The 27,016-nt window shown below is 35.9% G+C and overlaps 1 protein-coding gene across 1 annotated transcript in view; it reads left to right on the top strand.

The window, feature by feature from the left end:
- The window catches only part of RIT2 (Ras like without CAAX 2), a 390,011-nt gene that overhangs the window by 84,344 nt on the left and 278,651 nt on the right, over positions 1-27,016 (top strand). The gene's annotated exons all lie outside the window — the stretch shown is intronic.

Genomic DNA, 27,016 nt, shown 5'->3' with positions numbered 1-27,016 from the left:
CAAAGCAGAAAAGATGTTTTTAACGTTGCTTTACTCCTGCAAAGAGCTACTCTGAAGGATCAGTTGGAAATTCCCAGAGTCTGCTATAGGACTTTTTGTCTAGAAACATATTACTGTTGAAAACACATCAAATGTTAATTCATGGAAGAAGGAAAACACATAGTTCTGGACCCCTCATGGCTGCTTGGTTGCCTAGATTGTGAGCAATTTTGACTATACACCTCATCCCTTATCCTCTTTATTCCCTTTGTCTGAGTATCTTCTACCATCACTTCCATGGGGTATGATCCTCTAATTCCTATTTTGCTCATCAAGCAATTTTAATTCAAGGTCCTACTGTGTATATAAAATATTATCCTATATGTAATAAGATATAAGGTATCTGCCTGAATACTGCTGCTGAAATGAATAAAATGTACTCATTTTTAAATGTCCCACAATTCAGCAAGACTTCATCAGTTAAACCAATTAGTAAGATTTCAGTGCAGGAAATTTATGCATTGTTAATCAGAAAGCACTTCCTCAAGGAGTTGGGTCTTACTTCTGAAGAGAAAATAATCACTTTGTAAAGTTTTAGAAGGAATCCTCTAAATCCATTTTCTAAATATCTTGCTTCTGGAATGCTGGTGACTTTGCATAACCCACTATGAATTACAGAAGAGGAGAAATCTCTAGTCTGGAAAATTCAACAGTATAATATATCATTTGTGAAATCAGAAATTCACTCTGTTGTTCATTACTTTTCATCATCGTTTAAGCTTTCTATGCTTTGGTATTTGAAAAAGCTACCTTTGCTCACCAGCCTCTCCCATCTACAGCTTGAATAGGACAATATATGTGAATAAATTATAAATGGCTCTTTCAAGAGGAAGAAATAAGAAGAATATGATGATGATTTCTTTAGATTTCCATAAAGTACATCCATCATTTGAAATTAAGCTAACTGGACATTCTGCACTAACAGACAGCTAAAATTGTACCTTTATCTGGCTATAAATAAAATAGCTTTAAAGGAAGAAGTTTGAAAGTGGAGACACAGAGCACTTTATTACTATCAATTCGATTTCCCATCATTTTATGTCTTGTCTTTTCTAATGAAAATATTGGTTAATAATTTTCCATTGGTATCCTGTTTGAGGAAGGTAAAAATCCCAATAATTTACTTTTCATCTGCTCAAGCTACATAACTATAACTCAGTCTGGCTGATTTAATGGCCCCTCAAGGGGAAATTCATATTAGTACATTTTGAAATCGTACAAATTAGAGAAGAATATGCCTATTAAGGATACTTATTTCACAATTTATATAGGAAATGAATATTTTTTCAATTCTGTGCAGATTTGTTTGTCATCCTACTGACTGAGGTTTTTGAAGAGCTTTTCTCTGAAATGTTTGAAGGATTTGCATGTTTTTTTTCTTCCTTACATTCATCTTAAAATTATTTTTCTTTCAAATCTACATCAATTCTGAAAATTTAGATTCCCTTTATTAACTGACAAGAATTAGGGATATTATCTGATACCAATGAATGTTGTACCCAAAGGCATAATTGCTTTTCTTAAGTGCCAACATTTTCAATCTTAGTAACCAATGGGTCTAGCATCTGCAAATCCACAGAAGATACCTATGAAAGGGATATTGAAAGGTATTGATTCTATTCTTTCATAAGAAGATTTCACTCAAAAATTAAATTAAGGAACTTAATTTAATTTAATTAGGTGCCAAATATGGATAAATTGAAGCTTTAATTTAATCTTTAAAATGAGTATATCTAAGCATTAGACATTAAGTATGGTTTGATTTTTTTCCATAGTAAAGTAATTATGGAATAATAAGAAATGTTTTGACCAAAGTCCTGATGTTCAACCCTTCATAATAAACACACGTTATTTTTTAATTAGTAATAAATCATTAGCAATAACTATTGCATGTAATTTGATCGGCAAAAAATTTAAATGCCTACATTGCCAAGCAATTTGCTTGTCCTCTAGAAATAAAAGATTAATACAGCACTGTTCAAGCCTTTAAGAAATTTTCAACTCAAAAAGAATTCAGGCAAATACACAAATATTTATGTTATCTATGAAGTTAGTTATTACTATAAAAAAGAAGCAAAGTGCTGAGAGGTTTTGAAAGGATGGGGAGGAAGTTCAGTGACCCCCTCCTAAAGTTGTATTCACTGTGATTTCAGATCACAGTTTCCAATGTTTAAAAGCCAAGAGAGGAGGTGTCTGGGTGGTTCAGTTAGTTAAGTGTCTGCCTTCAGCGGGGGTCCTGAGGCAGGGGTCCTGGGATAAAGCCCCACACCAGGCTCCCTGCTGGGTGAGGAGCCTGCTTCTCCCTTCCTGCTCCCCCTACTTGTGCTCTCTTTTTTTCTATCTCTATCAAATAAATAAAATCTTTAAAAAATTCATTAACTAATTAAAAAAAAAAAACCCAAGAGATTCCTGCTGTCCATTCTAGAATTCAGGATCCTTTGAGGAGACTTTTCAGAGAAGTCCGAATTTCTCAAAGACTTGAGTTATTTGAGAAAATGACCTAGGATGCTTTGTTTTGCTATGTCCTTTAAATTTCATTGTAACTTGCTCAAAATTAAAAATCTTATTGTATGTAATTTTAGTTTAATATCAATTGGATATCAAATTTTTTTTTTTTTTTGAAATACAGTACAGTGTTCCTTTCCTCAAAACCAACAATATAAATATCAGGTTCTCATTTGTAGACTGTATATTTAGTTCAAATGATTATTATTTAGTTCAAATGATTATTTAGTTTAAATGATTATTTATTGATATCTTTATATGTTGAGAATTGTTTCTCTTCATGTTTTATTGGTAATCAAATGAAGGCAAACTTGTGAGCATAGGAAACCAGGTAACTTTACTTGGCAAATTATATGGGTGGAAACAAGATATAGCATCAAATAGATTGCTCTGAATAAGAGATTTGATACTGGATGGAAAATTTTGAACCATGAAGGATTTGTGTTCCCTCTCAGTTACACAGTATCATAACTTTGATCAAGTCATGTACATAATTAGTAATTATCTCTCACTGTCCTCAAAGAGTAATGTTTTGGCCTCCCTTCTCTGCAAGCCTATAAAATTTTATCACATAGATATTTAGCACCTATTATGTGCCAGGTACCATACTATACATGGATATATAGAGATAAAAACACAAGTGCTTTCGAAGCACTCCCAGTTAGGTGGAAAAGATAAATTAGCAAACAAGATCATGCAATGAGTTCATGATATAGAAAAACAGAAGATGCAGAAGAAGGGCAATGTGGGAACATCTCACCTGACCTGAAGGGGAACAAATACGTGGAGAGAAACTATTCCCCTTACTGAGTTTTGAAGATGGATAGAAGTTAGGCAAGTGAAGAAAGGAAGAAAAGACGTTCCCAGAAGAACAAAAAATACAGGCACCCAAGTAATATGATACAACATGTGACTGAGTTGGGGCATTTCTGGAATTAGAAGTCCTAAAGATGAAATAATAATGATACAATGTGCAGAGTTGCAAGAGGGTGGGAAAGACTCCAGGTCTTTAAACATCTGACTAAAGGTTTAAATATCTACAGTCCTGTACTATTATCTGAGATAATATATATGTATATATATATATTATTGACAGTCCACTTAACTTTTACATTTAGATAGCTCTGTGGCAGAAAAGAGTAAACCTCAAATTTAGCTAGTAATGGATTATCTTTAATAGACTTTTACTTCTTTTAGGATTATTTATCATAGGAAGCCTCTTTATCCACAGGATTTCATGCCAAAAACCCAACAGAATTCTTGATACCTATCTCAACTTGTCCTATATTAATCACTCAGCAAATTCTGTTGTTGCTACCTCCTAAAAATATCTTGAAACTGTCCCCATCTCTCTGTAACCACCATTGCCTTCTTATTCTAAGCTATCCCCCATTTCCAATTTAGACTAGCTCTTCCAGTTGTTTTTTACACGGAGTCCAGGAATATCTTTAAAAACACAAATTTGCTCTTCTTAACATTTTCCAGTGTTGCCAGTTATTATTAGGATGAAGAATAAAATTCTAAGAATAAAGATTCTTATGGTCTTGCTACTGTTGCTTACACACTTGTCACATTCCACCTCCTTTTGGGTTTCAACCAAATCTACCTTATTTTAGATGAACAAACTTCCTAAGCCCCTTTCTGCCTCGAAACATTTATGCATATATTTTAGCCCTAAAGGCTCTTTACCTCTCCACTCTCCATATTTGCCTGGGTAGGTCATACATTGGTCCAGTTTCAGCTTAAATATTGCTTCCTTAAGAGTCCTCTTTGATTACCTGGAATAAAAATATGTTCTACTTTCATACATTCATTCAGAACCTTGACTATTACCTTAACATCACTTATCAATATATAACTAAATAACCTTTTAAATTATTTGTTTAATTAAAGTGTCATAAGGATAGGAACTTCAATATATTATTCACTAGTGTTTCCCCAGACCTTGTGTTATGCCAGGCATATAGTAGATGCTCAATAAATATTTATTGAATAAAGACTGGATGAATAAATATTTCTAGAAAAGAATTAATTGCTTTTACATTTTGCTACAGTTAACTTTAGAGTCCTAGGGAGTGATTAGACTAATAATTAATCAAAAGTGTGTTAGTGTCTTCCCTAGAAACTCCCTATACATGTTAATGGCTATTTCTTGACCTGAAATGGTTACCAGAAGAAAATTTCTTTGAAAAATTAAAAGCACTATACTAATGTCAATTATAATTTCTTCTGCTTTCTCTTTTTACTATTTCTCCTCTTCTTCTCTATTCAATGTTAATTTATTAACACATATTTGTTGGGTAGCTACCATGATTTGGGCATTGTACAAGGCATGGTAATGAATGGTACCCAAAAATAAGCGGGAATGCATTCCTCACTGAGCCTCTCTGCCTAATTTTATTTCATTATCTGTAAGAGTTGATAATTTTTCTTTATCCAGAGTCAAATTATCCTTTTTCCCTCATTGCATTAGGATAACTTGAGGTCATTGTATAAGTAAATCAATCACATAATTTAATTAGAAGAAAATTGGTCTTAAGGACCTATCCAATTGTTTCTTTGGGTTGCTTTTTCCTGCAGAAAGAAAACAACTTTCACAACCCAGGAATCAGTTATCACTTTGTAATCTACCTGTCTAAACATTTATTCGGTTCTTATGGTGTCCAGAAATCCATATGACCTACAGGTTTCCAGCTATACTTACCTATCCTATCTTCAAGGTACATATTCTTTTATAATTGACTCAGCTGTGAATGCTTTTCCTCTTTTAGTGTTTTAGACCTCCAATTTCACTTACAGACCATGCATGAATACTGCATAATGCATTCACCTGAAAGATTTATATTCTTTCTGAACAATTGGTAAAGACTGTAACAAGCTCTACAAGAAAAGAAGAAAATGTCATATAGAGATTTAAGTCTTCCTGAATGATTTAGGAAATTCAAAAAAAAAAAAAAAAAAAGCAAGGGCTTCACTTAGGTGGCAAAGTACATCAACAATATGGACAGGTCATCTGTGGATAGCACCATGTCTAATGATTATGATTGTACCACAATATGTGAGTGTGAAAAATATCAATGTGATTAGACCGGTGTAGGAGAACGGTACCACATTAAGTATACATTTCTCAGTATCTTTGCTGAAACACAAAATTCCTAAGCTAAGAATTTTAAAGAAATAGTGTGTTTGAATCAACTGAAATGTTCTGCTTAGTGTCTAAAATGTACACTAATAGAGTCACCTCTTTGTGTCACTAGAAAATCCCTGTTAAAATGTAAATGTTCAGGGGAGAGGTAATGCCCAGAACCATTAGGAGTCATTTATACATTAGCATAGATTAATGTGTCTGATTATTCTAGTGAGCAAACCACAATGCTATGGTCCTTAGAGCAGCACTGAAGGGATAGCATGAGATTTGGAGAAGTGGAAGGTATTATTACCAAGTAGAATAAGTGCCAGAGTATAATTCTTGAAGGAAATTAAGGTTTAAAAAACTGAAATTGAAGGACTGCATTAGTAGCTCTGGAATGCCAAACATATTAGAACAGAAAGGAGGTAAGTATGGAATCAGATCAGAAATTGAACTCTGTTTTCACTCTGCCCCCTGATTTTCTTTCCACTCATCCTGTAACTCTCTCTTGTTTGCTCTTCTCCAGCCACACCAGTCTTCCTTCAGTTCCTGAAATATCCCAAGCAAGCTCTTCCTTGAGTTTTAGCTTTTGCCAATATGCCATTGTCTACCTTGAACACCTTTCCTCTGCTTTTCACTACAAAGTTCCGTTTCATCCTTTAGCACTCTGCTTGTATATCACCTCCCCAAAAAGGTCTTCTTTTCCCAACTTACCTCAATTAGCTGCTCAACACATAAATCCCCACCACCTGTGTAACATACAAATTTATTCTCAATATCAACACGTGTCTTTTCTCCTTAATAATATTTATTAAATTCCACATTGAAAACTGTGCTGTTTTTTGTCTGTCTTTCCATGTGGGATATAGGCTTAATGATGGTAGGGACCATGTCTACCTTGTTCACTGTATTTTACACAGGACCTAGCACAGTGAATGGTTTACAGGGAATGCTGAAAATACTTGCTGAATTAGAGAATGTGTGAATGACTTTGGTGTCCTCTTTTCCCCTCTTATCTACATTATATTCCATAATCACAGAATTTCAGATCTCTTTCCTTTCTCATATTTGATGTAGTATGCTAAGCACTGTCCAGGCTAAACCCAAACATTTGCTTGTTCTGAAACAGCATTGGGTCAACTGAGCATGACCATGCTTCCTGGTCTCACTTTAGATATACCTCAAGTGGGCTTTGAGTTAAGCTCAGCAAATACATACAGGCCATTGTCTACTCATTTTCTAACACCTCTAACACCAGCAACTTCTCCCATCTTCACACTCTCTATGGCCTTGCTTATTTCTGCAGTCAAATGCTCTACCACTGAGCTATACCCCTGACCTTGCTTGTTTCTGTACTGAGAAAAATTGAAGCAATCAGAAGGTAAATTTCCAAAGAGTCTCAACCCTAAGACTCTTCCAAAGCTACCCACCTCTCTACATCCATACTTAGTCCTCCTACTAATTTCATTACTTAGATATCCATGTTCCTATATAAGTTTGTACCACACTTTCCAGTCAGTAGATCCCATCCTCCTCTTCTGCTGAAGAATCCCACTCAAGTAAATTTTTTTTCTCTTTTCTGGAGCATTTTGCATCATCATAAAAACATGCTGCTATGTCTTGCATCTTAAATATTAAAAAGAATTTAATTTTTGATTGATTTTTCTCTGCCATTACCACCACATATTCCCACTATCTATGCTGTAAAGCCCCTCAAAGAGTTGTTTATATCCTCAGTTCTAATTCTTCTCTTACTTTCTTCAATAAACTCTAGCCAGATTTTCAATCCTATCACTCCACTGAAATTGCTTTAATCAAGGTCAGTTTGACTCTATAGGGGATAATCCAATGGCTGATTTTCATTCTATCCATTTTGATCTACCAGTAGCACTTGATATGGTCTACCACTCTCAGATTTCATCCAAACCTCTTTATTTTTAAATTTTTTTTTTACTTGACATCCACTTTTGGTTTTCTCCTAACTACTATGTCAGCTTCTCTGACTCCTGGCTGGCTCTGGTTCTTCCTTTTCTCCTGGATATTGGAGTGACTGTAAGACTCAGTGCTTGGTCCTGTTATTATCTTTCTATCCACATATTCTTTGTCGGTGATCTCCTTCAGCTTGGATGTTATTTATATGCCACAACTCAAGAATGTTATCTCGAACTCTTCTTTCTTTCCTGAATTCTAGACCTGTATGTCTAGCTTTCTATTCAGCTCTGCCATTTGGATTCCTAATAGACTCTGTCAAAAACTGACTTCTATTTTTTTCCACAAGGGAAAAGAATTTTTTTTTCTTTATAGCCTTTCCTATTTCTATGGCAATCCCATCATTCAGGCCTAAAACTTTTAAGTCTACTTTGAATCCTTTCTTTGTCCATACAACATGCCCTCAGGAAATCCTGTGGGCTTTTTCTCTCAAAATATATCCCACATCTGCTTATTTCTCACTATTGCTCCTGTTACTATCTTGGTATACACCAGCAGAATCTCCAGGATGGATTATTACTCTAGCTTCTAAGAGGTCTCTCTGCTTTTACTTTTATCCTGCTCTCCAGTCTATTTTCACCACAGCAGGCAAAATATTATTTTTAAAAAGTTAATCTACATTATATCACACTGTTCAAAACCCTTCAGTAGTTCCCTATTTCACTGGGAGTAAAAGCTAACATCTTGGCAAAGGCCTTAGAAGTCCTCAGAAACAACATCCCCTGCTCCTCTGACTTTATTTCTTACAGTTCTTCCTCATTCATTTGATTTCGGCCACATAAATCCCCTTGTTCTTTCTGGAACATGCCAGATAATTTCTAATCTTGGCCTGTTCGCACTTGATTTTCCCTTTCTGAGAACATTCTTTCCATGGGATACTCACAGAGCTAACCTCATTACCTACTTCAAGTCTTTCCTTTGGGTATGGATGCTTCTTTTCAGTCAGGCTTATAGTAAACACCACCAGAACTCCTGATTACACTCACTATCTTCGTTTTTCTCACAGCATATATCACCTTTTAATTCACTATAGTTACATTTGTGTTCCTTAGCTAGAACATAATCTGTTTTGGTCACAAAAGACTCCCAAGAATCTAGATCACTGCCTGTTTCATAGGAGCTGATCAATAAATTGAATGAATGAATGTTTAAAATACTGACCTTTCAACCTTGAATAAATTAGCATACATTGCTGACCTTTCCTCATCTATAAAGATGAGGTGATGACACTATTTCTCATAATTGTTCTGTGAGATAATATATATATGACTGCTTCACACTCTGCTCAAGACAAAATGAATATTGTAATTTCCTCAGTAGAAGTCAATTGAACTGTAAGACAAAAATGATAATAAGAAAAGCTGTCAGGAAAAGACCACCTAGATTTTGTGCTTTTTTTTGAAGACCCAGAGAATCCATGCTGGACAGATGGCAAAGTAACCAGAATGACAATTTATTAACTTACAATGATGTTACTGTCACTGCAACTGGAATTACTCAAAGCATGTATGCTTGTATGCTTATGAACATTTTTCCTGTGGCCAGCCTACATAAAGGAGAACAAATCATAATTACAAATCCCTGATTCAATTTACCATATAAAGTCTCTATCGAAAAAAAAAAAAGAGTAGATATGAGCAGCATACTATCTCCATGACAGCTATCTTACATGGAAATATAAAAGTTGCCTGTTAGGCATTGAATCAGTCCAAAGGGAGTTAGTTAATAGAACTGGAAGTTTAATGATGTCAGGCTAAGAACAAGGGACATCACCAGGACCACACTGGTTTTGAGCTGGAGGCTACAGCACCTCCTTCTTGGCTCCAGAGTGGACTATTCTTAGATCATTCCTGGAAATAATTGAAATAACACCTGCTGTTTTCTCAGTATATATGATAAACTAATCCCCTTCTGAATGACATTCACTGAATTGACATTCATTGTTTATTTAAATTAACATAATCTTTTTTCTATTGAGTTCTGTGGGTTAGGAGTAATTATGACTCTTTCAGGTTGTGTTGCCTATTAATATTCTCACTTACATTCATTCTTTAATAAATAATGAATAAGCACCTAATGTGTACTGTGTACTCTTTTGGGAGCTGGGCTATAGTCATGGACAAGACAAAGTTTCTGCCCTCATAAAGATTATAATTCAGTGGAGGAGAAGATCACTCAAACTAATAAATAAACACATAATGTCAGGAGGATAATTTGGGGACATATTTTATTTGAGTGTAATCACACATTATCTATTTGATTGGCAGTCGCTTCCATGTATAGTCAAGTTCTTGCTAGCTCACTTGGTATAGCATCCAGAAATACTCCTACCTCTTTAAGAAAAACACTGATAAAATTTTGAATATGAAATGAGGAAAAAGCTTTGGAATGGACCACTGCAGGTGAGCAGCTCTGAAGCTTCAGGTTTTTTTTTTTTTTTTTTTTTATGTCACAGTCTATTGGCCTGAACCAAGTGCTGTCACTTTGACTAATTTTACGAAACTATTTGATTTTGTGCTTACATTGCTAGAGCACCTTCCTACCAAATCATAAAGAGGTTAAAAAAAAAAGTTGGGTGGGGAGAAAGTTCACATTGGCACAAACCCAGCAACACTGCAACAAATTTGCAATTCTGGACTGTGTGTGTGTGTAAGGTTGCAAAGAGAATTTTCTCCCTTTAGCTACCGAAATTAATAATATTATTGACTCATTGTAAATAAGGTGAACCCTATACCACTAAAGGCCAGTCCTACCACCTCATATGTGAAACGCTAATGAATATGGATCTGGCTTTAAATATCGTGTGATTCCCAGCTGTTTGCCCCAGGGAAGATACTTACATTCCTACATTGGACTCTATTTCTCCACCTGAAGAATGAAAATAATAACTATTCCTACATAAAGCTACTATAAGGATTAGTTGAGATAGTAGATGCGAATTGCCCAGCATAGAACATAGTATACTGTAATCATCCCATAAATCTAAGTACTGTTAGTGCATAAATAAGTAAATCTTAGTATAAAGTACTGCTGTTGAAGAAGGTCATCAAGAAGACATGACCTCTGGTTGACCTGAAAACCTGCCTGGGGCAACAGGGGGCTCCTCACTCCTGTCCCTCTCTTTGGAATGTTTCATACTCCATTTGTATCACTGGAGACATTTCAAGGATGCAGTCTTGAGAGAGTAATGCATTATTGACACCATCTGGATGGTAACACATGAATGAGCCTAGTTAAGGCCTCTATATAAACTCTCAAGATGTTGGCAGGCAGGTCCAGAGAGCTGCTCGTCTTGCAGAAGCCTAACCTCAGTTTCTGTAAGTTCCCTTGTTTTTTTAAAATTGCCACCTACTAATCTTAATATTCTGACTCTTTCTTCGGTTTTTCCATGGCCTCCATGGACAAGGGTCATTTTCTGAATCAACAATTGGGGAGCCAGCCAAAAGATCAGAGAAATGGGTTGGAGGAAATAGGCAGCCCTGGGGGAAGTCCCAAATTGGCCATTGACCTCTGTGTGGGGAGGGGTGGCCCATGTACCTGCTTCTGGACACCGTCTCATGCATATGGTGATGCCCCCCAAACAACTGCTCTCTCTTGTTTGAGGAACTGTGCATAGACACCGTGGCAAAGGAGGGAAATGCATGGCTGTGCAAAGGGATGGACCTTTCACAGGTGCTTCAGTTGGCTACTGATGTGCAACTAGAAGCAGAAACTATAGTTGGAAGGCTGGAAGAAGTGCTAAGATTAGAGAAGGGTGTGGGGTTGTTACTAATCTGCTGGCCTCAGGGCTGGCAGGCAAGGTGGGGGAGCAGAATAAAGTGGAGACCGTAGAGTGGCATTTTGCAAAGCTAGGAGGACACAAAGTGCTGCAGATTAAGGTTTGAGAGTTTGTGACAACACCTAGTTGAATAGCTAAGAGGTGGAATCCCCGGGGAAATGAGGAACATACAGGTGAGGATGTTCAAGTAATTAACAAAGAAAGAGATGAAGAGTTCCATGCAGTGTGACCCCTCATACAAAGAAAACTTTAATAATTATCCTAAACTTCTGATAATAAATATACCCTTAACATTTTAGAAGAAAAAAAAAAACACATGTTCTTTATTCCTTGATGATGTCAAGCTCCACCTCTTTGAAATGTATACACCCCATGAGATAACTAAACCTACCCTAAATTGCTTGAGTCTGAAGGGGAAGTGTGTGTGTGTGTGTGTGGGGGGGGGACGCTTTTAAAAAAATAGACCTATACAGAACTCTTTGCCCAAAATCTAGTCCATAGCAAAGTTATGTAACAACAATGTTCTTATTATTATCAATGCAGTTGTGAGATAGCACCATAACCATGGCAACGTCTAGTTAGCCATCTGTGACAACTGTATTCAGCTGACTAAAATGATCTGCGGTCAACCTAAGCAAGAAGACATGCACCAATTCTGTCATTTCTTGTAGATATAGATGCCCTTGAGGAAAATCACATGCCTACAACAGAAATACTTCTCAACATTTCTTTTTATACTCAGTAGTTATAATAAGTGGAAACTTAGTATGGAGTCCAATGACTTGTATTAATACTGTCATTTTTTTCCCCAGTAGTTTAAAGACCTCTTTAGTATTCTGTTGGCTCCTAATGACCACCCTTCCTTAAACAATTATAATAAAAGGGGGGCACATGGGTGGCCCAGTTGGTTAAGCATCTGCCTTTATCTCAGGTCATGACCTTGGGGGTCCTGAGATCAACCCTGACACACTGGGCTCCCTGCTCTGTGGGCAGTCTGCTTCTCCCTCTCCCTCTGACCCTTCCTTCTGCTCTTGCTCAGATAAATAAGTGGAATCATCATCTTCTTTTTTTTTTTTTAAGAAATACTCCTATTGGCATGACCTAAAAATTGGCTGATGGCTATAACTTGTGATCAAAAAAACTATTTTAAGCATATCTTAAAAGAGCTAACACAACTTGTTCACTGTCTCCAATTCTCTAATCTCAATTAAAAAAAAAAGATGGCAAGTGTATAATATTCTCAGGAAAAACTTTCAGAAGTGTAGTGTTCCTCTTGGTATTTCCATCTTTTAGTGTTGTGTAGATCTACTTACCCAATGCCATATGTTTAGAAATTTGTAGAACTAGAATTCAAACCTATTTTTTTAACTATTGTCTCCTAATTTACGCTGTCTTCAAAGAGAATCTTTATTAATCATGGCTGATTTGACTTAAGACTCTTAATTTAACTGGTGTAACTTTAACTACTATGTTAAAATGATTCCTGTAGAATAGAGGTCAACAGTTTTAACATTTCACATCAAAGTTGTCCATATCAGCATGTATTGACTCAGCATGAAATGAGAGACCTTTAGAAATTTTTGGTTTGTTAGAGTCATGTAAATAATCAAATTGAACATGTCCTACATCTATCCATGTTCTACAATTTTCTTCCTTTATTTAAAGACTGTCTCCTAGCATGCATCCTCACTAGGACAAAGATATTCTTTTGACGTAGACTATTTCCCTGACTCAGCTATTTAAGCTAGTGTATGTATGATTTACCTAGGGGAAGAAACACAACCTTCTTTTATAAGTTCATGTTACAGTATGTCCTGCACAGATTAGAAATTGCATACTGTAAAGGGACTAGATTAGATGTCAGAAGCACAGAGTCCAAATTAGTATGTTTTCAAGTGAGTCTTTGAGTGTCAGACATTATTTTAAAGATTTTTCTTTAAAAAGGAAACACCTGTTTTGAGGCAAAAATTAGCTATGTGGAAAATCAGTTTGAAAATTATGAAGTGCTACAGCAATGAGAGCAACTGTTTTTATAATGGACCATGTTACCTTTATCTTATTTGTCGTGTAAAATGACAGGAATTAATTTTCTAGACATGTAGTTTGTCTATGAAACTCAGACATATTTGCCAAGTTGTTAGGGGTTAGAATCATGCCCACCCTAAGCGAAGGTGACTCCTTGTCATACTGACTTAGCTATCCAAATATTTCATATATTTTTTAAAATACCTTCATTGTTCTTATTTAGATGCTAGATAGTAGCATTTTTTTTAAAAGAAAATTCATGTTCCTTTATATCTTCCATCTAGGAATAATGAAATTTCCCTTTCTCAGAACCAAGTTAACTAAAGGAAACTGCTCAGCAATGGTCATGAGGGAGAATAATAGACTAAGAAAGGCAAAGGCTCCAATTAACAGCATGTGGTCGGCGCAGCTACCTTACACTTCCATATATTCCTCCCCATGTTAACTTTTGAAGTTGTGTATTTCCAGTGAGTTGCTCCTTTGTCCTCTTTGCTATCATCTTTTTGAGAATTGTCTATGCTAGTTGTTTCCGCCTTCTAAATTCCTATTAGCTCTTCAAGCTACTCTAATCTGGCTTCCACAACTAATATTTGACTGGCCGGGGGGGGGGGGGGGGACCCCTAAATCTTCATCATGCTCTAAATCCAAAAAACATTTGATCGTCTATTTACTCTTCTCAGGTGCAACCAATACTGCTGATGAGGACCTTGTGGAAGCCTTAATTTTCTTCGACGTCCTAAACTCCTGGTTCTTAAGTTTTCAGGCAGTCCTCTGCTGCATTTGAAAACTCCTCCTCCTATATGTAGCCATGATGTCTAGACAATCCTCAAGGTTTAATCATAGACTCTTTTCTCACTTTTGGCTCTTTTCCTAGGCAATCTCTCCCATTAGCATGGTGTTTATCAGAATTAATATGCCTCTAATGCCTACATTTGTATATCTAACATATAAAGAACTATGTCCAACTTCTTTCCTCACCTCTAGACCTGCATATACAACTACTAGCTTGACCTCTATTGGGTGTCCTGATGTGTATCAGTTTTGACTCTTTCAGATTAAACTCATGATCTGACCTCTATTGAAAATGTCTTCCTGCAGTATTCTGTGTCAGTGAATGACACTGCTATTCACCTAGTAATTCAAACTCCAAAACTAGGAGTCCTCCTTAAGTCTTCTTACTTACCACTTACAGCCATATTATCATTGATCTAATACATTTGCACTATCATAAAGGCTATAGCTCCTCTCTCTTAAATTATTCCTACAGCTTTCTCAGTGAGGGCATTGTATCATCCTTCTCATGCTCCAGCTTCTCCTTATCCCTACCCTGTAGCTAAAAAAATTTGTAATTGTAGAAAATTTGTAATTGTAGAATAGTGTATATCTACAGTAGCTTACTTTATACAAATATTATGTAATCTTTAACCATCCCTTGGACTATCCCCTGGACTCCAGAGATAATGACTAATATTGGCTAGGAAAAGCTGCTATGCCTTCACATAATCCCATATCTGAGAAAAAGATCTAATACTGCTTTTTATGTCGTCTTATATATATAAGTGATTTTGGATCAGATGCAACTTTCTACAATTTGTGTTTTTAAGTCAAAAATCTGTCTTAGAGCTGGTCATATCAGTAGATAGAGAACTTGTCAGGTCAGAACATAGCTATGTCAACCTTACTAGCTAACAGGTAGTATTTCAAGCTATATCCTACATATCATAGTCTTCTTGATATGTAACTATGGATGATTAAATTATTTGTAAGTGATTTTTAGCCACTTCCTAAGGATGGATGACTTATTTCTACCTTTTCTCACATATAAACAACAATGCAATAAACCTCCTCCTTGGGTATGTATATGTTTCTGTAGACTACAGACTCCTATATAGAAATTGCTAGGTCATAATGCACATGAATTTTACATTTTAAAGAAAAATCACAAAATTACCCTTGGAGCAGATATATTAAATTCCCTGTTGGTGTATGTCCGGCTTCATCCCCAAATGAATAATTATTCAAGAACTAACAAAAAATAATTATTCTCCCAACACTAATAGCCATCACTGCCTTGCTCAACCTATACTTCTACATACGACTCACAGCACCGCACTTACCATATTCCCATCCGCAAACAACATAAAAATAAAATGACAATTTGAACATACAAAAAAGACAACCCTCTTACCCCCACTAATTATTATCTCTACTATATTACTCCCACTAACACCTATACTATCTATTCTGGACTAGAGTCCTTAATTTTTATAGCTTGCTCAATACTAAAAATTCACTTTTTACTTTCGGCCAAATGAATGAACTATATCCTTGATTTTTGAGTTGCCTTAAACATGTTTTGAATTCAAAGCATAACCTATGGAAGTGTGTACAAAATAAAGTACCAATCACTCATTTATCACACAGTAGCCACTCACATGCAGCACATAACTAAGATGGCATAGAGTCAGCATCTCAGAAACCTCATCATCCTACCTTCGAATAACTGCCCTCTCTAGAACTTAAAATTCATTAGTTTTCTTAAGTCATGAATACAAACAAACATCCCTAAACATTCAACTTAATTTTGACTGTTTAATACTTCTATAAATGAAACTGTATAGTCTGTATTATTCTGCATCTGGCTTCTTAATATTTTCTGTGAAATTCATACTAGTTTTGCATGAAGCTATAAAAATTAATTTTTGCTTCTATGATATGACCCTGTACAGATTCCAAAATGTTCTATTGCTATTTACATATGTAGTTTTCATGAGTTTTTCTACTTAAATAATTTTTTAAGATTTTATTTATTTGACAGAGTGAGAGAGTGCAAGCAGGGGGAGCAGGAGAGGAAGAGGCAGGCTTCCCATGGAGCAGGGAGCCCGACACAGTGCTAGGACCCTGGGATTATGACCTGAGCTGAAGGCAGATGCTTAACTGAGCCACCCGGGCTTCTCAATAATTTATTTTTTTAATAGAATAGTCTGGTCCATTCACTTTTTAAAAAAATTAGTGCTGTATTTGGAAACATTCCTGCTGCCTTATTTTATGTTTTCTATTCACTGTTTTTTTTTTTCCTTCAGTTTTATTCCCACTTTTCCTCCTTTTTCAAGTATTATTCAGTTCTTAATCCATGGAGCAACTAACTCTTTCTTGGCAAATTAAGGGATTATTATAATGCTTAACTCTTCACTTCTAGATTTTTAAGTCCGGAATAAAGTTTCCAAATCTGATAATAACTTCACATATTATCTGGAGTCTGGATATCTGAGTCAAGGTGCCAGTATAGTCTGGTTTTTAGGTGGCTTCCTCCCCTCCCCCCCCATCCTACTATTGTAGAAGGAGAGCTAGCTCCCTAACTCTTAACAAGGGCATGATTCCATTCATGAGGATGTACCCTCATGACCTATCACCTCCAAAAAAATAATACTTATAAATACTATCACATTGGGGTTTCAACATATGTATTTGAGGAGACCCTAACATTTTGTTTATCATAATGACTTTTCCTGGCATTTTGGAGAATAAATGTCTTTTTAAGCTGTAAGTTGGCTGCTCTTTGTCAACCTTTTAAGCTTTCCTGGGTATGACTCTCTCCCCTTTCTCTCTGCCCTTAAGTAATACTACCTATTTGTACTAAATACAATGCCTTTCCTCCATGCACAATGCTCCTTCACAAAGTGATCTAGAAGTTTAAAATGGGGCAGCCCTGGTGGCACAGCGGTTTAGCGCCACCTGCAGCCTAGGGTGTGATCCTGGAGACTCTGGATCAAGTCCCACGTCAGGCTCTCTGCACGGTGCCTGGTTCTCTCTCTCTGCATCTCTCTCTCTCTCTCTCTCTCTCTCTCTCTGCATCTCTATGAATAAATAAAATCTTAAAAAAAGGTTTAAAATGTTATGCCTTGTTCCACCTCCACATTTATTTATTTATTTTTAAAGATTTTATTTATTTATTCATGAGAGAGAGAGGCAGGCAGAGAGAGGCAGAGACACAGGCAGAGGCAGAAGCAGACTCCTCACAAGGAGCCCGACGTGGGACTCGATCCTGGGTCTCCAGGATCACACCCTGAGCCGCAGGCGGCGCTAAACCGCTGCGCCACCGGGGCTGGCCCACCTCCACATTTAAACTCATTTTTTTGGCTTTGCTTAGTTAACATCTATTCTTGCTTCAGAACTCATCACAAATATCCCTTCTTTGAGGATAAGTTGGCCCCCCTCCCATCCATTTACCCTGAGACACCAGGTCTTCATGAATGTGACCACTGGTTTCAAGATCATGTTTGCTTTTGAAATCCTAGAGCCCTGAAACTCAATTTGTATTTGTGGAGCCAATTTAGATCTCTTTAGTCCACAAGAGAAGCTTAGTGATCAAATTATGGCAGCATTTCATATACACAGCCTAGAGCTGATGAACCTTGAAGAAACCAAAAAGGACTTTTTTTATGAAAGATATTCAAAAGAGAACCTGGAATCCCTTGTCAAACTGCATTTACCTTTTTTTCTTTACCCATCCGCAATTGTAATGCACTTACCTAGTTTCCTAGACCACAACATTAGGTACCAAAAATTTTAGTGGAATAATAGATTATACTGATAGTCATTCTTACAGTACTAAAGTCATAGCCATGAAAGAGCCAAATGAGTCCAAAAAACCCAATGCTTTGGGTCTTTTTAATGCAAAACAAAACAGTTATGGTACAGAAATGTTTTTTTAAAAAATGGCAGTATGGGACACCTGGGTGACTCAGCAGTTGAGCATCTGCCTTTGACTCCGGGTGTGATCATGGAGTCCCAGGATCCAGTCCCACATTGGGCTTCCTGCATGGAGCCTGCTTATACCTCTGCCTATGTTTCTGCCTTCTGCCCCCCCCTTTCTCTCTCTCTATCATAAATAAATAAATAAAATTTTAAAAAAATGGTAGTATAACAAATATCCCTGCTTGTCTTGGCCCCAAATGATGGTGTGCTCTACTGTTAGAGCTGTGTTTTCTTTTTCTGTGCTCATCTACAAGTAGTAGGAGCAACAAACTTTGTCAGTGGATAATGAAAGATTAATATTCTCCCCACTGGGAATCAAACTACAAGTGCAGTATTTCTTAGTCCTGGTCCCCAGACACTATATCACTAAGTAGCACAGGAAAAGGGAAAATGACACATATTTATATTCATTACACACATGCATGCTAGCTAGCTATATCACCTATTCAGTTTGCTCTTAAAACAACAAACAAAAGCACTGGTTGATCATCATAGTGTAACAATTTGTAAATAAAAGTACCAGAATCAGCGCTTCACAAGAGCTTCTTCAAAACCATCATTTTGAATAGCCATCATTTTAATGATGTTGTAATCTTGGAAAATAGGACTATTGTACACTGTACTCACATGCACATACAATGTTCACTTTTAAAGAGGATCGGACATCTGGAAAACAAGTGATTGGTTTGGAGAAGTGCATTTTATATACAAACGGTGTAGTAATGCTTTTTTCCCCCCCACTTATATGGCTTATTACCAAATCACATTGGAATTTATGTGATAGAATAACTAAAATATTTATAAAATCGGTTTTGATAAGTTTGTGGCATCTTTCTGTGATGGATTCCCCCCCCCCCCAACACACACACAACTATCTGTTTTTAGCAGGTTACTTAACCTTTTGGGACCAGAGTCTCTTCAATCATAAAATATGGTTAATATCTATCTGTCTTATTAAAATATAGGGTTGTGATAAGGACTGAGTCAACTAGTATGTGATTTAACTATCAAAAGTCCTGTTTTAAAAATAAAAACCTCTATAATCATACCCTGTAAATATATGCTCTTAACTATATATAAACACATAAAATATTTAGCTGAATTATCCTTGGCATGGAGTATTAAAAGTAAAACCAAAAAAAACTGAGTGGAGATAACACTCCAAAAGTCAGAAATGGGAAAAAGAGATACTGGAATAAAGTTATAACCATTTGTATTTCCATAAGTTTAACTGAAATCTGAATTTATTAGTTTTCTCTGGTATCCTTAGAAGTATGATATACAAATCTCCCAAAAATAAATGATCTGTACTATATGTTAAATATGACTGCTCTATTGTACATCAATTTGAGTTTAGAATGCAGCTCTGGAGAGGTCACATACAGATATTACTTTTCCCATTTGAAAAACACTAATTTTGATTTATAGAAGCAAAGAAAAAAAGGCAGAAAAGGCAATAAGGTATTTTTCCATTGCTTGGCAATCCAGTAAATTTTAAACAAATAGTTTTGACCTTTACAGAATAACTCTCAGTCCTCTGTAATTTATACTTCAGGGTCAGACTGTATATGAAAGAAATGAGATGAGCATTAAAGAACGTTAAATTTTAATATTAACCCTTTCACAACTGATGTTGCTCACAGCTCTACTCTTTTTAATGCTGTTCAAGGTTATGGACTAAGTTAAGCAGACCTAAGCATAGCCACTGGAGTAATATCAGAGATCCCAGAAAACTCTTCTGACCCTAATATCTTACCATGTATAACTTATACAATCTTTCACTTAATATCAAAATATTGACATCTATTAAAACATAAAAGCACAGTGGACCCTTGAACAATAGGTGTCTGAACTGCATGGATCCACTTGCATAGGGATTTCTTTTTCAATAAATCAAAAATTTTTTGAGATTTGAAACAATTTGAGAACTGGCAGACAAAACACATACCCTAGAAATAACAGCAAAAATAACAATGTTAGATATTACTGAGAAAACAAAACCTACAAAATATGTATTGTAAAAATATAGTATACATTACATACAAAATATTTTTTTAAAGATTTTATTTTTAAGTAATCTCTACACCTAACATGGGGTTCAAACTCCCAACCCCAAGATCAAGAGTTGCATGCTCTGACTGAGCCAGCCAGGTACCCCTAACATAAAATATATTAACCAACTGTTATTGGTAAGTGTTCTAATCAACAGTAGTTTTTTGAGGGGAGGAGTGAAAGTTCTAAGCCAATTTTCAACTCCACAAGGAATGGTTGGTACTCCTCATCCCTGTGTTGTTCCAGGGTCAATGTACAATGAAACCATTAATGCTCCATGGAATGTTTCAAGGGAATGACACTTATATTTTTTCAGAAGTTGCAGAAAGCAAAATGATCTCTTGAAGGTAGAGAACTTTCAAAGTGGTAGGAACACAAAACATGCTGACCCTGAAATAACTGTAGGATTAGTAGAAGGAAAGGAGTATTCATGGAAGCAGAGAGGAGAGTGAACAGAGATAAAAGGACCAAATTCATATCAGTGGAGCTTAATGTACATTTCTTCAGTTAGACCTAGGAATAGCTCATTTTCAGGATAAAAATGATTTGCCTAATCTTAATTTCTGTTCTCCTTACCAAAGTCCTTCTTGATATAAATTTGCTTGAAATAAAACCAAAATGGGGAAAGATAGTGATTTACAGTAGAGATAATTCCCCTGCCCCCTTGATTCTTCTCTTGCCCCACTTTGGTCTGTTGTCTTCCATCCAGCAGCCTGAGAGACTTCTCCATCCCTTGCTTCATATTGAACTTCGTGACCCTGCTGTCTAGCACCTTTAGTTGTGTCCTGTGATTCTGATCTGCATCCTGTCCCACCCTATCCCTTGCCCATTATTCTCCAGTCCTATAGCATCAACTTTATGCTGTACCTTGAACACCCCAAGCTTGATCCTGATTCTGGTGACCGTACCCACTAATTCTACCCAAAGATCTTTTTACCTAATTCCCTGGCTAAATTCTTTCTGTCATTCAAGTATCATCATAAATTTTTCCTTTTTAGAATCCATCCATTATACCACCTTATAAAATTATTTAGCACACTTATCAATATCTGCTATTTTTCTTGGATATAGATTTGTTTCATTGTCTTATCACAGAAACAGAGACCTCGTCTACCTCCGTGCTGTGTCCCCAGCACCCAGAATTGTATCTTGGGAACTGTTATCTCTTGGAAAGCAATGTTCTCCCATATTTCTCACCAAATTATGTAAAGCTGAGCCTGTGGAAACTTCTCGATCACACCATTACCTCTGCATTTTTTTTTCTATTCCCATAAAACTTAGTCACAGCCCAGAGCTCTGATTACATGTGCATATGGGTGCATTTTCAAATAAAAAAAAATTCTCAAGTTCTTCAATTAAACTGTTATTTTACCCGCAAATAACACAATCTTAGATGCCCCAGTGGCTGTTCCTCCTTTGTGAAACAGAAGTACATCCTGGAACTTCCACTGAAATGAAATGATCTTAAAAAGAAATTATTTTCAAGAGTTTGTAATAATTATTAAGGGCCCCAACATGAATGAAATAGGGAAGATATAGGATACTTCCTCTTTTGGATATGTCTGAATTGGAAAAGTCATCAAACTGAGATGATATGGAGGACAAAAAAAAGAACTTCATTTTCATATTGTGGCTGAATGTTCAAGGAATAAAAATGTGCAAAGTTCAATTGAGTTGCGAGAGGGGGAAAATTGGATAGTGAGAAAACAATAACTTATCTCTTCAGTTTCCTCATTATAAAGCCATTTTTTATACTAATTCCCTTCTAGTAGAGTCCTGAAGCCTAATTCAAGTTCGACAGCAATAGCTTATTATGAAAATTTCTCTACAAACCTGCAGTGTTTTATTCAGAGAGCAGAGATGAAGGTTGTGGAGTACAAGTTTGGAGTGTGATAAATATTGAATATTGAATAGTTGAAAGGTTTGGTCTTTGTATAGTAAGGAGAAATACTTGCTGAAACACATTTTAACAATTAATTATCCCCACCAATGGAAAATAATTTTTAAATTGCAGTGGATGTGATTGTTTTCTGGAACAAATGAACAAGCATAATTTATACTGAGTGCAACCACTTGGCAACAGCTGGGAGAGTTAATTGAGTCTGGTGATGGGAATAAGGCGTACATGACAGAGTGGGTAAAACTGGACACTCTCCAACATGCTCATTAATCACGTGACTGATCTGAGAATGAATGCATCATGCAAATTAGAGGTGAAAGTGTCTTCCTGGTTTGGAGAGATACCAGCATGTGAAATCGTGTGGATTCTGAACAGTGTATCAGGCGGGGGCATGAGATGTGTCAATGTCATGCTTTAATTGGAATAGGGTGGTGGGTGGAACATGTTTTAGAATTAAACATAAATTTCCATAAGATTTAGTCTGGCTAAAATGGTATCCAGTGATGCAGAAAAATATTTCTGAAATTGTCTTTAATAAGACCATGGAAATATTCAAGCTGTTGAAAGAAGGGGTGGGTTGTGAGATTATTCCATGCTGAATTTCTCTAAATTCCACCAATGACAAACTTTCTGTTGCCTGACCCTTTTTCTACTCCATTTGTATTGAAAGTGGAAGCATTTTAACTCTTTGAAGAAGTCTACTGCTTCCTATCCCCACAAAGATGGCATCAAAGTACCCTAGGAAAACTAAGTACAAATTCCATTTGGGCCATTTTGTCTTAAATGACCTACTCATATGGCTAGATCAATTTACTAAAAAATAGAACCAAAATTTCTTGCATTTATTTTCCTTCTTTGAAAAACAACACTATTACATTTTCTAAATATTTTTTATAACGTTTGACTGGGTTGTACATATTTAGCCAAAATCCTTAGGAGTTAGACATGGGAAATTGAAATGCCATAGATTATGTTTAGGTAAGTTTGAGATTCTGTATGGACATTCCTCTTATTGGTGTCAAATTCATATTTTAGAACAAATACTAAATCTTCAAAATTGTATTAAAATTTGAAGATCACTTGGAATGGTGGAAATTAATATACTTGATTAAAGTAATGCCTTGTTGCTCTTTCATTTCACTTGCATCTTATCCCCACACAACTCTCACAGGATATACCTAATCCTTACATATTTTAACCACTTAGGAAACTGAGCTCCACAGAGACCTGATTTTTCAGGTTTATATTTAAAAAATTTTCTGAATCCTTTCTTCATTTGCTGTAACAAACATATTTATGCTATTCACTAGAAGAGTAATTTTTTTTAAAGTAATATGATTATTTTAAAGAATATTAGTATTTTAAGAACATTTACATACAACTATCCAAACTTTGTATCTTAAATTCATGGAAATAAAGATGTGCTCAAGGGATTAATATTGAATGATATAATAAGGCTTATTTCATAAAGAAATAAATGATCTAGAAATGACCAACTTTAGTTTTCTTTACTTTTATTGCTATTTATTGAAGATACATAAAGCATGGTACAGCTGAATGAATTATAAGGAAAACGTTCTTGTAATGACCACCTGTGGTGGGGGGAGGGGGGGAATAACCACCTGTAAAAGAAAACTGAACTTTAGCAGTCACCCAAAAGCTTTCCCTATACCCACTCTACTATATGAAATCTTGTCTTATGAAATAATTTCTGAACTTGCCTTTGTAATTTTATCCTCTAATTCACTGTAATTTAGCCTTATCTTCCCGAGTCCCCCCAAATATTTATATGTATGTATGATTTTTTTTTTTTAATTTTTTATTTATTTATGATAGTCACAGAGAGAGAGAGAGAGAGGCAGAGACACAGGCGGAGGGAGAAGCAGGCTCCATGCACCGGGAGCCTGATGTGGGATTCGATCCCGGGTCTCCAGGATCGCGCCCTGGGCCAAAGGCAGGCGCCAAACCGCTGCGCCACCCAGGGATCCCCTGTATGTATGATTTTATATGCGAGGATTTATAATCCCACAATCTATAGATCTCCCCTTTGTCACTTTGTTTCCAAGGAATTTATGGCTTTAAATTTATAATTATCCTCTAATGTTATGCATTGTGTAGTTAAATTAATCTCAAACTACTTGGTTACTCAGTGACCTGATTTGTACAGGGATGGCAAAATATTTGCTTGAGTCTTTCCCTTTATTTACTAGTATTCCAAGAAATGAATTGATTCTCTAAAAGTGATTATTTAGATTTTTTTTTTAAGATTTTATTTATTTATTTATGAGAGAGGGAGAGACACAGGCAGAGGGAGAAGCAGGCTCCATGCAGGGAGCCTAACATGGAACTGGACCTGTGTCTCCAGGATCACGCCCCAGGCTGAGGGTGGCGCTAAACTGCTGAGCCACCCGGGCTGCCCAGATTTTTACATTAATTTATAGATATAAACATATTTGGTAGATCTTATTTCATTGCAATCATTGTTCTTAGTGAGGTTTATATTGTACTTTTTTTTTTTTTTTTTTTTTGCCAGTGGGAGCCTTTCCGAGTTGACTCCTGAGTCTTTTGAACACATCTCCAGTAATCACTGATAGCTTTCTTAACTGCTAAGACAAGATATTCTAGGGGTGTGTTGTTCAGTTCCCACCACACAACCTGATATAGCTATTTCTCGAAGAAGCCCTAGTTAATTGTATGCAAAATGATAATTTAAGACTGCAACCTATGTGCTAGGAATAATCATTGCTACTGAGCTTCAATGCTCCTAGTCCTTTATAGTTAGCAGAACTGGGAAATGGTTACTGAAACTTAAGATTTCACATATGCTGGCCCCATTATCTTAATTTTTTGTATGGTTATAGTGTATCTCTGTTGTCTGAACATAAGGCCATTATATAAGCTCCCTCATGTAGGCACAATTCCCAATATAACTTAGAAATAATGTTTATCACCATTTATATCCATTTCTCCAGTTTTGGGAACACCTGAAGGTCCTCCATCAGTATATTCTTAAGATAGAGCTTATCAAAACAACATTAAGTTTTGGCATGCTGATGATAGTGTTTCTAATGCCTTTATACTTGAAAGTTTGGTTCACATCCTTAAGTATCTGAAAATACAGTTTTCTAGGGAGTATGATGACACTCTAATAATCTTTTTATTTTTTATTACTGCTTTTTGCCTGCATGCCCAGGAACATTTTTTTGTTTTGTTTTGTTTTATAAAGTCCAATGATCTTATGAGGCTTTGTCTTAGTGATGATTCTGGGTTGATTTCTCAGGTTCACAATCTTTTTAATATGTAGTTTCAAATTTGTTTTGATCTCAGGAAATCCTCTTGAATTATAGTTTTTAATATTGTCTTTGTTTTCCTTTAGAGGCTACTATTAATAGTTTGGAAATTCTTTGCCTGTTTTGCATATTTGTACTTAAATCATTTTCATTTTTAATTATTTCCTTTAAAAATATTAATCTTCCATTATAACCAAGGCATGACATTTACTTACTTTTATGTGCTTTTCTGCTTAGCCTTTATTTCTGACACTTGTAATTTTCTATCATGTTACTTTTCAGTTCTACTAATTCTGATTTGTTACTTTGTATTTTCTTAATGCATTTTAACTCACATATTTAGTAACATTTCCAATTGGTGGGCTTTCTAGCCTGCTTTTCTTCTACAGGAGTTCTTTTTGTTGTTGTTGTTGTTGTTGTTGTATAGAAATTAACTTCAATCTTGCTAGAAATTTTTACAGGAAATATTTTCCCAAACTTCCATCAAGAAGCACTGTTTAGAATAGTTTCTTCTCATTTTACAGGTATAAAGCACATTTTTTTTTTCCTATTTGGAGCTTATTTTCTGGATGCCTCTTCTCTTCCCTTACTTTTACCTAAAACTTTTTATCTAAAACTTTTTTCCCTTTGTCTCTATTAATCCTGTCATGCTTAGTAGTTTTTTCCACCCAAGTTTCTTCTATTGTAGAACTTGCTTTGTTTTTAAATATTTTATTTATTCATGAGAGACAGAGACAGAGAGAGAGAGAGAGGCAGAGACACAAGCAGAGGGACAAGCAGACTCCATCCAAGGAGCCCAATGCAGGACTTGATCCCGGGACTCCAGGATCATGCCCTGGGCCCAAGGCAGTGCTAAACTGCTGAGCCACCCAGGGATCCCCGTAGAACTTGTTTCTGGAAGAAAGCTGCTTAATTTTGTAAGTACTTGGGGAGAATAATCTACTCCATGTTCATGCTTCCTGAGTATCCTTGCCCTCTTCCGCTATTGAAGTATGCAAATCACTCCCACTTTCAGCCACTGTTATCCAGGTGGCCTGTCTGACCTTTTGAGTGTGTGCTAGTTGGCATTACTAAACTTTTCAGATTCATTAGGCCTCATGTTGATTACCTCAGTTTTCTCCTGCACAGATGTCAACCTTAATTAAGACTTGTAGTTCTTTAGGGTAGATGAGATACTTTGCAAATTAGATTATGGTTTTGCCCTGAGAGATTATTTTTGTGTGGGGATGGGGAGATTGAAGAAGCTTCAAAACTTCTGCCACCATCGTCTTCCCATCTTGAGAAAACTAACACTAATAGTTTTGTTTTAGATCACTGCCATAGAGTTGGGCAGTGCCATCACTGCCAACATGGGATTTTAGGGTAATACAGTGAATCCCTCATAATGGGGAAAATAGATATGTTTGTTACACTGTTTTCTCATTATCCTTTCAGACCTTAATCTTGTAGCCTCAAAACATTGTCTTCTAATCTCAGATGACAGAAACTTTTAATTTGGATATTTAAAATATTGCTGTTGTAAACAATTGCTTCTGTATATAGAAATAGAA

Source organism: Vulpes lagopus, chromosome 1, assembly GCF_018345385.1.
Source record: "Vulpes lagopus strain Blue_001 chromosome 1, ASM1834538v1, whole genome shotgun sequence".
NCBI lineage: Eukaryota > Metazoa > Chordata > Mammalia > Carnivora > Canidae > Vulpes > Vulpes lagopus.
The sequence above is the reverse complement of the archived record's forward strand: the minus strand, read 5'-3'. Positions and strand labels throughout refer to the sequence as shown.